At 32.3% G+C, this 12759-nt stretch overlaps 1 long non-coding RNA gene across 2 annotated transcripts; it reads left to right on the top strand.

The window, feature by feature from the left end:
- The first annotated feature begins 5591 nt into the window (after positions 1–5591).
- Positions 5592–10040, top strand: LOC139496306 (uncharacterized). 2 transcript variants are annotated; one of them, XR_011657597.1, is made up of 3 exons: positions 5592–5698; positions 7931–8018; positions 9536–9676. It is a non-coding gene; the product is annotated as an uncharacterized lncRNA (long non-coding RNA). The 2 variants fall into 2 exon arrangements; XR_011657598.1 differs by having other exon boundaries at positions 5635–5792; positions 9536–10040.
- Positions 10041–12759: the final 2719 nt, after the last annotated feature.

Genomic DNA, 12759 nt, shown 5'->3' on the forward strand with positions numbered 1-12759 from the left:
ACACGTGGGATCGAGAGTGCAGGGGAAGGAAACTTGTCAATTATTAGATATAGGAAGATGTGGTGTGAGTGCCAATGAGACAACTCTCCATACAAATAACAATTTAAAAAGTAAACCATTATAGGTTAAAGTACGGCCTTCAACACGGAGCCTTAGCTCACACCGAACAACAAGCTATAAAGGGCCCCAAAATTACTAGTGTAAAACCATTCAAACGGGAAAACCAACGGTCTAATCTATATAAACAAAACGAGAAACGAGAAACACGTATATATTACATAAACAAACGACAACTACTGTACATCAGATTCCTGACTTAGGACAGGTGCAAACATTTGCAGCGGGATTAAACGTTTTAATGGATCCAAACCTTCTCCCTTTTTCTGAAACAATAGCATAACATCACAACAAAGAAAAACATACGATAAAATATCAATTGGCAGACTTAACTCAATCAAAAAACGTATGATTAAATGTTTATTTCTAAGCCAAAATAAAATGAGCCGCCGTAAAATTAACCTTTGGTAATCCTCAAATGAAATTGGTGCAAGAGGCTTTACAGGCTGACTACTAATACATGTCTCAATCTCAAAATAACTCGGCAGCGTCAAATAACAGTGCATGTAAGGCTCGTCTCGGAGGGGGTGTCTTTTTTTCTGTCTTCTTTTTTTTAGTTATATTTTTAATAACTTACACTTTTTTCCATTATTCTCTTTCTTTCACTATTCTTTATTCCTTTTTTTTCTTTGTTCTTTGTTCTCTATTCTGTTAAATCACATCCATACCCTCTTATGTGGACTTACGGTAGTTTATTTTTTAGTTCTGGCAGAGATGTTAGATGTAATATATATGTCTCTGGTTCTGGTATTACCAAGGATTTGTATAGTTAGAACTATACAAATCCTTGGTATTACCAAGTCAATTTCTTTTTCATGCAGTGTCATGAAATATAATGGTTTTATGCATATCAGCCAAGATTGTGCGTAACATTTTAATAAACAATTCATCACTATATACACGTTATTTGAATTTTATTAAAATCGAGGAAGAACATGAATTTGGCAGCTGTAGTGCCCTTAAACAGGTAAAGTTCAATAAAAAATTCTGATCTACTAGCATTCAACACCAAATTACTAGTCTTACTTGCTGTATATCGATAAATGTGATTGTATATTGTCAATACCTCAACATCGAGAATACGTCATGTGAGGTGTTGGTCGCTATGTTTGATACGGGGTCACCGGTTGCGGCTTCGAGACAGAGAAAAAAAATCCAGGTAAAAAGTGTAGAATTTGAAAATTTGAGTTGTAAATTTTCCTAAAAAAGTACTTAATTCCGTTCATCTAGTAAATTTTCCTAAAAAAGTACTTATTTCCGTTCATCTATTATGGGTATAAACAAAAACTGAACAAGAAAAGTATTAGTAAACAGACAGAAAGTCGTTGAATTAATTATTTTACAATTGTTTAAATATATGAGAGAATTAAGGCGAATTTTCTTTAATTACAGATAAATGTATTTTAAGTTCAGGAAATGATTTATTCTTCGAGTACGTCAAACAACCGCTCAGGACCTCCTGAGTGCACTCAGCACATACAAAGTGCACTCAGGACCCATTACCGACACCGTATCTGCACACATGATAGATGTTTATATTCGTTATACGCTTCTTATTTTAGAGTTAAATTTTGGCAGAATTTGAAATCGTAGGGGCGGATCCAGCCATTTTAAAAATGGGGGCTAACCCAGGACAAAAGGGGGGCGGTTCAACTACATGTCCCCATTCAAATGCATTGACCGGCCAAAAAAAGGGGGGTTCCAACCCCCCGGAACCCCCCCCCCCCCCCTCTGGATCCCCGCCTGAATCGAACTTTGATAGATATGTTAATTCTTATAAAATAATGAGGGCACGTGTCACTGATTACACAACTACTGAGACATGAATTATCCAATCAACAAAATTGATTGGATTATCTTTATTGTTTTTTTAGGAATTGTATCGTTAGTTCAGTTTTACCTTTAACATGAATTTGCATATAGAAAAAATAAAATATCTCATTCGATGTACTTTTTCAGTTTATTTTTCATGATGACGGGTAAATTAATTTGTTGTGTTTTGCAAGTTTTTAAACAAACACAATGTTGACTGAATATCAAATTTTATTGAATTTGTATATTTTTATTCTCAACAAACCATTATACAAGAGAAGACAATTATGTACAATATTCAGTTTAACCTTAACGTAAATCTGTGCACGAAGACTTAGTTGTGGTTTGAACGGATTTCGTGTCAATAGACTGTCTTCGAAATAGTCTTTCTCGTTGTAACAAAAATCATTTTTTTAAATTAAGTTTAGAATCTTACTACAATCTAACTTACATATTGTTTAGAAATAATTATACCCAAAATATCATAATTTTCAAAAAACGGAGACGAAAACGGAGACAAGTTCATTTCAGAATTTATTTTCACATTGAAATTCATTTCAGGCTTGTGAAACTGGACAAAACGACTTTAATTAGAGAAAAAAACCTTAATAAATGCGGATTTCTTAAAACATTCGTATAACTCAAAAATAAAATTCCTGGACAAGTTCGATAAAAATGAGAAATAACATCTAACTACATGTATATGAGTTTGATTGTTTGAAAAGTACGGCTTTTACAGTTAAGAACGGATTCCATATACAAAACTTTAATTAATATAAATTCTTTAAAAGTATGAACATTTATTTCCCTTTTCAAAATCGTACAAAGGATTAATTACTGGTCCAGGACAGGATAATAAAATTAAGAATAAAACTTAAAAATTTATGGAACGAAATTTTAATAAAATACAAAAATCTTAAAACATCGTGATATTCATTTTAAACGTCACAATATTACTCACCGCATGGTCACACTGTACTAACAACACAATCTATAAACAACAATAAAGATAATCAAATCAATTTTGTTGATTGGATAATTCATGGCTCAGTAGTTGTGTAATCAGTGACACGTGCCCTCATTATTTTATAAGAATTAACATATCTATATAAGTTCGATTTCAAATTCTACCAAATTTAACTCTAAAATAAGAAGCATATAACGAATATATGCATCTATCCTGTGTGCGATGACTATAAAAGGTCCTGAGTGCACTTCGTATATATGTCACGAGTGCAATCAGGAGGTCCTTCTAGCGGTGTTTAGGCGTACCGTTATTCTTCTGGCGGCTTCAAATTTTTTTTTATCAATAACTTATACACAAGGAGACATTTTTTTATTTTATTTTTGACAACATGAACCCCAGTTAATGAGCAAACACAAAATTAGAAAGAAAATCGTTTACAATTAAATTTTATAAAAGGAAAAAGGGGGGGGGATAATAAACAAATTTTATTTACGCTCACATACTTCTAAAAAAGATTTGCATATGTAAGCTCTCTATAGATAATGTTAAATTATTTCAGGAGTTTTGAAAAAAGAATATATACAGTTTAATTTCGACTAAAATAGTGATTCTTTTTATAGATTTGGTACCTCAGTTTTGACTTGATTATAGAATGTTTGGCAATATAAAAAGACGAAAGTAGACAAACCCTAATTAAGCAGGGTTTCACAAGTTGATCTCCAAGCGGCCAACATTGTACATCGAATAAGATCTATATTTGTCAACGTTTTCAAAATGAAATAACTTGAATTGAAAATTTCCCAACTGTGATTGAAAATTTGTTATTTCTAAACGTCTTCAATTATTATTTCGGAAAGAAAAAATTATTTAGCATATTCATATATTTTCATAATTTTTTCCAAGGAAACCTTTTTTTTTTTGCAAAGTTTACTTCTATATGTTTTTAACCATCACCAGCGACATATTCACTGCCATCACCAATTAGTCCTAATTATTAAAGATCAATTGACCAAATTCAGAGACATATAATACATATTATATGTCTCTGATAACATTAACGTTTTGGAATCCTAATGCAAAAGACAGTCGATTCAAACTGAAACAACTTCTTTAAAGATGGTTTGATTTTTTCAGAGACACATGTATATATGTCTCAATACATGTATTATATGTCTATGATTTTATCAAAACAAAAATTACAAAATTATAAAATAAGTTATCAATCGAATGTATACCCTGAACTTTCACTATTATATATACATGTCCTTAGTTACTTAATGTCCTGTGTGCAACCAGGAGATCCTGAACGGTTTTTAGACGTACCATAATTTTATATGCATATATTTAAAGCTGTTCTTAATTATATGCATACTAGGTATCAGTGGCGGATCCAGGGGGAGGGTTTCGGGGGTTGGAACCACCCCTTTTTTTGAACGATCAATGCATTTGAATAGGGACATATGGTTGGAAATCACGGAAGCATGACTGGACGTGACCCCTCTAAGACAGTCAATGAGTCCCCACTTATGAAAATTTCTGGATCAACCATTGCTTAGTTCTAGTTATCTTAGGTCCTAGTGTGAAATAAAGCCAATGGGTCTTTTTAAACACATCTTAATTCATACATGTATACGTTTTCTCACGGATTTGTTCATGCAATATTGAAATTATGTTTACTCAATGCGTAATTACTGAAGTTTATATTTGCTACTTTTCTTCTTAATTTCATATAAATTATTTTTTAATTTTTTTTTCGTCGAAAAATTAGTGGTGTTGAAATAGGGAATGGACAGTCACACAGATACCTATTATCACATTTAACCAAAGAAATGTTGTATAATGTCATCAATCTGTATTACACGTAGACAGGATGTTCTCTAGAAAACTATACGTTATACACACCCGAGAATACACGCACTGCATGTCGTAATGGAAAATTACTGTATGTTATAGTTACCTGTAATCAGCTTTGCAACACCATGTCATAACAGTTCAAAAAGATTTTCTTCAAATCAAAATGGAATATTCATTTTTTCTTTAAAATTTAAAACTTTAAAAAGTAGACTTTGACAAAATTATGAAAGGATTTGACTGCCTTTTTACAGAGACTTTCTATTCTTACTGTTATCAGTTAGTATAGACGGTTCCTGGCTTAGAATGATTCTCTGCTCAGCAAATGGTGCGTAATTAGCATTTGAATCAAATTTCTTGTAGAAGTAAAAAACACAAATTAATGTATTTGACAACTTTATTCAGGAGCACAGTCTATATTATCCGGCATAAATAACTTCGAGATTTATGTGGAAGTTTACTCTGCTGCTCCAAGGATTTGTATAGTATACACATCCTTGGCTGCTCGATCTATGCTAATCGATGTTCCAGTATATTTCATATTTATATTTATTTGTGAGGCCCTCGTCATCATTTATATTCACTAAAAGCACAGTCGCCTAAAAGATTTAATAATTATAGCGAAAAAATTGCGAAAATTGGGGGAAATAATATATTTTTAGTAGCATTATTATTTTAATCTTAAGAGGTTCCCCGGCCGTTACTTGCAAATTCAACTCTAAAATGAGAAGTGTATAACGAATAAATACATTCATATACGACGACTATATAGGGTCTGTCATGAGTGCACTTTGTATGCCCTGCATGTGTGCACCCAGGAGGTCCTCCTGAGCGGTGTTTAGACGTACCGGGAAAATCTTATCTGATTCAGGATCAATTCATCGGTTACACTCCCCTGTCACCAGTGATCCTTTTTGCAGACATTCTGAAAAAGTATTGTGTAGTCCCTGTGTAAGTGTTGACTCTCAATTTGTACATGTGATTTTTTAACATTCCCCGGACTTCTGCAAACAACAATTATTCAGTTCACTGATTAAGATGGAAGGTAAACGAACAGAAAGTCACAGGACATTCCGACAAAAAGTCACAGGACAAAAAGTCAGACACATGTCAGACTCAGACATAAAGTAACAAAGTTGATAGGACAAAAAGTCACAAACAATTTGTTGACAATTGTTTGAATGTAAATGAAAAAAGATTTTGAAATATCTTCTTTTTATTACATATATTCAGTTTTAATTTAAGGAAATTGTTCATAATATAAAAAAGAAGATGTGGTATGATTGCCAAGAGACAACTGTCCACAAGAGACCAAAATGACACAGACTTTAACAACTATAGGTTTGTACGGCCTTCAACAATGAGCCAATATAAAAAAGATGTGGTATGATTGCCAATGAGACAACTGTCCACAAGAGACCAAAATGAAACAGACATTAACAACTATAGGTCTTTACGGCCTTCAACAATGAGCCAATATAAAAAAGATGTGGTATGATTGCCAATGAGACAAGTTACAACTGTCCACAAGGGACCAAAATGACACAGACATTAACAACCATAGGTCACCATACAGCCTTCAACAATGAGCAAAGCCAAGGTAAAGCCCATACCGCATAGTCAGCTGTAAAAGGCAATCATACCATATCTTTTATTTATATTTACATGTCAAAAAATGCGTGCAAATGTAATCAAGAGCTGCACACATTGTACGTAATGATTTTTGTGTGCAAATGTAATGGTAATGTGCACAAACCTAATGCACTGATTTATTTGTTTTTAATAAATTTTAATTACAAAGTTGCTACATTATGTTCATGTATAAAACTTCAAGAAAAATACAAAAAGAGTGTTTTCTTGTTCAAAGAAAAATAATCTCAAAACTAAATTGTGACAGTGTGTGACTTTTTGACTGTGACTTTCTGTCCTACATTCAGATTGAATAGGGGAGTTTGGTTGACCCTGTCTCCCTCTTTCTGAGACGACTATCTCAGTGATGAGCTTTATGTTTCATATACAAATGTATTGTGCTTGTCATGTATGTATGTCGGATAAAAGCTCTACAGAGCTTATGTTATATGTATAACCGACAATAAATAAATAGCCACTAACACGTAAGAATTGGGTTACTTCTTTTTGTTTTGACATCTTGCAAGGGTTTTTATACATGTACCTCCATATTAAAATTATACCCCCACTTTATAAAAGGGGGTATACTGTTTTACCCCTGTCTGTCCATCCTTCCTTGCGTCAGTCAGTCCTTCCGTCCACTGAATATTTTTTGTCCCATTTTCGTCAGGAACTACAATAGAAGGATTTCTGAAATTTGGTTTCAGGGTTAAATAAGTCGGCTATACCGTGTGATGCATTTTCAGATTCATCACTCCACAACTTCCTGTTTTCCGAACACTTACAAGTATGATTTAACACATGATAGCCAAGTTGAAAGTTGAAAACTAACATCCTAATTTATGTACAAAAAAAAAAGAAAAACAGATATGTTTCACATAAACAAACGACAATCACTGAATTATAGGATCCTGACTTGGAACAGGCTCATCCTTAACAAATTGGCAGGGTATAAGGAACTTTGAAAATGTTTAGTTTTTGTGGCTTGGTCTTTTTTCCGGATACTGTAAGCAATAAGGCCCCTTTATTTAGTGAATGGAATAATTGTAAGATGCACATATCTGTCGGCCATATTTTATATGAACTTGCCCTCATTTTCATGGTTCATTGGTCAATGAATTTATGAAACACTGCATTGTTTTGTCAGTTTATCAAAAGTAACAGGTAGATTATATTTGGTAGATATGAAACAATTGTAAGGTGTGCATGTCTGAATGGCAGATTCATATATAAACCATGACCGCATTTTATTGTTCTTTGGTCCATGATAAGTTTTCTTGGTTTTGTCATTTTATCCGTTTTTCTAAGCATAGGTCTACTTGTTGTTGTATGGAATGACTACAAGGTATCATATAAAAAAAATGTCTGCCTGCCAAGGTTAATTTTACTGTGACCTCTGATTCATAGAATAATGATAATATTCATGATATTGAACAGCAAGAATGATGAGTAAGTTGATGTTATATACAAATAAGGCAAAATTTTCAGTTGCCTACTAATTATGTAATAGTAGTTATTTTTGTCATTAAATGATGTTTACTCTTTTATGTGTAGGGCAAGAACATAAAAGATAAAGGGGAAACTATAAACAGAAGAAATTATCAATAAAATAAGATTTACAGAGTTCAACAAAGCCTAAATGGTAAGTCCACTGTTATAAAAGTTTTTGTCCTTGAATAATGATTAATTATTTATTAAAATAAGATGTGGTATGATGAAAGAGAAAACTATCCATCAGAGTTCAATTTAGTGGATGTAAGCATTGTAATTACTCATTAGAGGCCATTGATGACCTGTAACATGTGTAAGTAATGAGAAAACCCATACCCTATACATGTTATAGTAATCTATAAAAGACAACACTAACCAAATTTGAAACAGAGCATCAATTCAAACGTCAAATATACCAGACTAATTTATAAAAACAAAAAATTAGGAAAAATAAAAATGACAGATATGAACCAACATCAACCACTGAACTATGTACAAGCTCCTGATATTGGACAGGTATAATATGGCTGGGTTGATATAAAAAAGAAACACTAAGCAGTCTGATTTCCAATGAGACATTTCTCCAATAGAGATCAAATGACATTTAAGAAGGCTCTTGGGTATAACAGTTTCAGGAAAATATTTAATATTTTTTTTTCATAACTCATTTTCATATGGTACACCAAATCATTCAAACAATCAATTCGGTTTGGCCCCAGATGACTTTTAAAATGTATATATCATTGAAAAAGCTCCAAATTATCTCCCTTTGGTGCAAAAATGCCATTTTTTGGCATAAGAAATGTAATATCTTTTTTAACTCATCGGTGGCCTTAATTTTATGGCCCACCTACGATAGTTGAGCAGCATTATGTTTTCTGGTCTGTGCGTCCGTTCGTCCGTCTGTCTGTCTGTTTGTTCATCCGTCCATTCGTCCGTCTGACCCGCTTCAGGTTAAAGTTTTTGGTCAAGGTAGTTTTTGATGAAGTTGAAATCCAATCAACTTGAAACTTAGTACACATGTTCCTTATGATATGATCTTTCTAAATTTTAAACCAAATTAAACTTTTGACCCCAATTTCTCGGTCCACTGAACATAGAAAATGAAAGTGCATGTTTCAGGTTAAAGTTTTTGGTCAAGGTAGTTTTTGATGAAGTTGAAGTCCAATCAACTTGAAACTAAGTACACATGTTCCGTATGATATTAGATTTCTAATTTTTAAACCAAATTAAACTTTTGACCCCAATTTCTTGGTCCACTGAACATAGAAAATGAAAGTGCATGTTTCAGGTTAAAGTTTTTGGTCAAGGTAGTTTTTGATGAAGTTGAAGTTGAAGTCCAATCAACTTGAAACTTAGTACACATGTTCCTTATGATATTATCTTTCTAATTTTAATGCCTTATTATATTTTTTATCCAATTTCATGGTCCATTGAACATGGAAAATGCTAGTGCGAGTAGGGCATTCGTGTACTTTAGACGAATTCTTGTTTATTATAATTTTTAAATAAGCTGTACTTTAACTAAACTATTGTAAAAGTTAAGCAATTTCTGTAATTTAGTACTTGAATATTCAAATGAAAGTTTATCATAATAATCATAAACATGATAAAATAGCCATTTTATTGATCTCTTCACTGATAATTTTTGAGTTTGTGTATTTGTAGGTCAGACATCTCGATTTTCATGGTCATCATTCACAGATCAATACTGAACAGAAAACTTAAAGCTGATACTTTCCTCCATAGTGCGACTTTTTTATTAATTTGAAATGGAACATGTTTTTTCCTACATTTATTTGAAAGAGGAAATTTCAACATGATGACTATAAACAAAAAGGAGTCATATCATCACGATCATTGATGCACAAGAACTTGATCATATGAATACAACAATATAATTATCAATTGAAAGATCGATGGAACGAATGAACAAAATATTAGAATGTTGTTGTCCAAATAAACTTGCTTCGTCTTCTCATTTGAATCTCTCCATTCAATAAAGATGTACAGAGGAAGATCTTGGAAGAACAGATTGAAAAAAATGTTTTGTCTAAGAATTGCAGGAGTATTCTAGTGAATGAAATTATTTATTGACTTCACTCTTATATAGTGGACTGAATAATTGTACATAGAAAATTGTGAATAAAGAAAACAAAAACTTTAACAAAAAGTGTTTATATTATAAATTTGCAAATATAAGCATACTATTATGTACACAACAAAAGTATATATAATTCAAATTGTTTGCATATGCAAGTATTGCAATGAAACTATAACAAAGAAAATCTTACCTCATGAAAAGAGTAAACTATTCAGTCAGAATATAAAATATTTTTTCAGTTCTATTTTTCATAATAGAATAAACAAGACAAAGATTTCAAAACAATATTTTTTCATTTATTTAGACATTTCATCATTTTGTTTCAGTGAACGGACTTTATTCTTTGACTGTAAATATTAGTATACATTCCAAAATAAGAATAATCTTTATTGTTATATAAACAAATAAAAAACATGTTTGTGACAAAATTAAAAAAATATATATATATGTATATATAAAAAATATAAAAAAACTTGTATACATTTAAAACATTTACTACCAAACAGCATTCACTGTAACATACACATAACTTTATATTAATATATATATATTTATAATTTTAATCCCATAGGATTTTATTTTGTCCCATGGGATATTGAAAATCCCATGGGATAATAAAAATCCCATGGGATTTTTTTTGTCCCATGGGACAACAAATATCCCATGGGACCAAAAAAAATCCCATGGGATTTAACCAAAATCCCATGGGATAATGGTCAATCCCATGGGATTTTGCCCTGTCCCATGGGATATTGAAAATCCCATGTTTTTATAAATCAAATATCAAAATAAATATGCTAGTAACAATAGAAAACCAATGAAATTATTGAATCCCATGTAATTCCGCACATTTTGGTTATATTCATGACATTGTAGCTCTTGTTTGAGGCGGCGGCGGATTTGCAAATGAGTGTTTTGCAAATTAAAAGTGTCCAGTGTTGTACCAGCATTTCTTTTGCTTTTCCATCTTATAGCACTAAAGAGGCTTCTTTAAAATTTACGGACAAAATATGTTTCGGATGATGCTGCCAATTCATTAATGAACGAATATATTACTGTGAAAACTACAAAAAAAACTTGTCAAAGAAAAGTTTGAACTTCAACAAACTTATTTTCAGCGCAACGAGGTATTTTTGTGTCCGTTATTTTTCGACATAGAGGTAGACGGAGTAGAAAGTTTGCCGGATATTTCATGTATTATCACTTTATATTATCGGTTCAGTATAAGTCACGAAATTGTTTTTGAATGTTAGTAAACCGACATTTGTTTCAAACGCGGATATGAAATTTTCGTGAATGGAACCTTAGGACGCAGCCGGGGGCTTTTTAAAGAATCAAGTAAACATAGATTTTTTTTCTCGGGGGAACGAAATAATACAATCTGCGGCAGATCTTTTTAAATATTGCGGTAACATTTGAACGACACTAAGTATTGATTGTAAGCGCCGTATATTTAGATATGATGAGAGTATAGATCGTGACACGATATCTTTAAAATCGTTCCTAATATTAAAAGTCTCTAGTATCAAGTTATTTTCATCTTTGGACGATGCTTAATTGACAATTAGGTACCTGTCATGTTATTCTTGTGAAAACTATTTGGTTGGTTCTTACAAAGACTGCATAAATAATTCCATTTGAAGTATAAGGCAACCATACCCACAGTTGTCGGGAAAAACTGAAGCCGCAATTGGGGACCCGCAGAAGATGTGGTATGATTGCCGATGAGACAATTAACTCTCCACAAGAGACCAACATAACACAGAAATTAACAACTATATAGGTCACCGTACGGCCTTCAACAATGAGTAAAGCCCATACCGCATAGTCAGCTATAAAAGGCCCCGCAAAGACAATGTAAAACAAACGGGAAAACTAAGAGCCGTATTTATTTTAAAATGAATGAAAAACAAATATGTAACACATCAACAAAAGACAACCACTGAATTACGGGCTCCTAACTTGGGACAGGCACATACATAAATAATGTGGCGGGGTTAAAATGTTAGCGGGATCCCAACTATAAATATATACATGTAGTCTACAGCACTAGACAAAATATCTGTTTCATTCCGATGTAACTCGATTCAAAGTAAAAGTGTGTTAAAAAAATTTAGAAATCGGGAGATATGCCATTCAGTATCGTGTTATCTTGATATTAGTACACAGCTGTGGAATACAAAGAAAAATTGACAACTTGCAGGGGAACACGAAACTGCATTGAAAATGAAAAAAAATAAAGAATAGAAAAGAAAAAGATAGGCTAACAATTTAAGAATAAAGAATAGTGGGCTTCTAGAATATAAAGAATAGAGAATAACGTGCAAAATTTGTATAGAATAAAGAAAACATGGCGTAAATAATATTAAGAATTAAAGAACACCCACCTCCCTCCTTTTCTAGACCCTCTTTTATCCTATGACTCTTTAAAGAAAGAAGCGCCGTAATTCATAGGAACAAATAGATTTGGAATATATTATTTTCTCTGGCATTTTTCATTTCTGTACTTTTGTCTTTGTGTTGTTAACATTCAAACTTATTTTTTTGTGTAAATGGTTAATGAAACTTGGTTGATAAAAACGAAGCACTCAGTCTGTCATAAATTAGTTTTGGCACAATCTTAGTGCTAAAGATTATTCTTATCTGCTAAGAGTGTATCTAGTAGCAATCTTAGAAGGATTGACAGACCTTAAACTCATGTTGCGCTTGCAACCCTTAGAGTACTCTTTATCCTTCTCGGAACGGTCGGTTAATTTTTATTTGATCTACTGGAATCGCCTTTGAATTC

Source organism: Mytilus edulis, chromosome 11, assembly GCF_963676685.1.
Source record: "Mytilus edulis chromosome 11, xbMytEdul2.2, whole genome shotgun sequence".
NCBI classification, from domain to species: Eukaryota; Metazoa; Mollusca; class Bivalvia; order Mytilida; family Mytilidae; genus Mytilus; species Mytilus edulis.